Genomic DNA, 1,808 nt, shown 5'->3' with positions numbered 1-1,808 from the left:
TAAGAGAGGGATTAATAGAGACCAAAAGGAATGTGTTTGTATCTTTAAGTGATTTAATATACTGAAGAACAGAGATAAAATTGAAGAGGACTAGCAAAGTAAATCAAGTGGTAGAGAAAGAGAAAAGAATGTGAAAGTCAAAAGTCCAGTCCTAGCTCCAAGCTGTTCCAGGTAGAGCATCAGGGAGCAACTACACTCTAGCAAAAGCAAATAGAAGCCATGTTTTGAAGACCTGTATTACAGGCATTTCATGAGTTTGTAAGACATGAATCTGAAATAGCTAGCAGCTTGGTTCTCAAAAGATCTCTGAATCATGTGCAGTTACTTAGGTGAATGGGTCAGGATCTCATCATGAGACAGGTGGAAGGGAAAAACCCAGCCAATATTTTCTCTAGCAACGAATGAGATATGTAATCGGGAAATTTTCGTGAAACATACCAAATGGGTGATGTCAGTCAAAAGACAATAAGGCACAGAATTTCAGTATTCTGATCAGGTCTCAGAGATGCGGCACATTGGTATGTGAAAAAGGGGTCCCAAACATATGCAGAAGGGGAGGTAGACGATGGTGAATACACAGATAAAAACAATGTGAGCAACAACAATCATGGCTAATAACATATTTCTGAGTGACCAAACCAAAGACAAGGCATAGATAGACTGGACAATTCTTCTTTGGCCATTGTTTGGTACAGTCTCATTTCCAAATCATGTAGAGTCTTTATAGTTCCTAAGGACAAGAATTAACATATTCTTTTATATATAAATTTTAAAAAGAGCTGAAAGTCCAGAGGGGAAAAAATGTAAAAATATGTTTTCACTTCAAGCTTTGATTTAGATATTTAAAGTGGGAAATGTTATTTTTTTAACAGTGATTTAGGCTTATCACTGCCAAGATTTTTCATGGCTCTTGTAATCTGAGATTATAAACTAAAAATAGAAGAAAAGAGGCTTACCTGGGAAACAAGACCCAAAGGAGTGTAGACTGTAATAAAGCATGAGGCTTCCCCAGGAATCAAGGTCTTTCTCTGTCTAGTAGAAATTTCAGTTTACTCTTTTACCACATTATTCCCTCAACAAGTATTTACTAAGGCTTTGCAATGTGCCAATTTATTCTAGGTCCAGGAAAATATGATGAATGGCTTTATTGTCTCCATTAGAGAAAAGGAAAGTAATATAGTTGGAAATCTTTGAACCCCCACTCTTATCCCACCTTCTAGGTTTCAACAGTTCTTTCTAATATTTTTTACAAGTATTTATCACATTTTTTTTTAGTAGAGTTATTTTTTCATGTGTTAAAGGTACCTTAAAGGTACAAACCATGTCATGCTCCTTGAGCCCTGATATGTTGTCTTCTACACAGCGGGTATTCAATATATGTTTAGTGAATTAAATGTTTAAAAAACATAGATATCATTTAAATTTTCATAAAACACACCTTCAATAGTGATTGTAGAGCAGGCAGAGGATGAACTTTCATTTACTTGCTATTGTACTAGGACACCATGTTACACAGTACCTTTCCTCAAAGAGCTATCATATTATTTCATTTATTTTCACAAGTGGCCTCAAAGGTGAGTAGAGACAGGTATTATTAACTTTATTTCTTTGAGGGGGGGAGGAGCAGAAGGAGAGGAAGAGAGAGAATCTCAAGCAGGCTCCATACCCAGCATGGAGCCAGACCTGGGGTTCAATCTCATGACCCTGAGATCATAACCTGAGCCGAAATCAAGAGTCGGATGCTTAACCAACCAAGCCATCCAGGTGCATCCTTAACTCTACTTTAAATATGGAACAGATCAGTAGCT

General features: G+C 36.8%; 1 pseudogene; it reads left to right on the top strand.

The window, feature by feature from the left end:
• The first annotated feature begins 219 nt into the window (after nt 1-219).
• On the top strand, nt 220-655 carry LOC116641437 (annotated as a pseudogene).
• Nucleotides 656-1,808: the final 1,153 nt, after the last annotated feature.

Source organism: Phoca vitulina, unplaced genomic scaffold (genome assembly GCF_004348235.1).
Source record: "Phoca vitulina isolate PV1807 unplaced genomic scaffold, GSC_HSeal_1.0 scaffold21, whole genome shotgun sequence".
NCBI lineage: Eukaryota > Metazoa > Chordata > Mammalia > Carnivora > Phocidae > Phoca > Phoca vitulina.
Note: the sequence above shows the minus strand (reverse complement) of the source record. Positions and strands in the feature narration are given on the sequence as shown.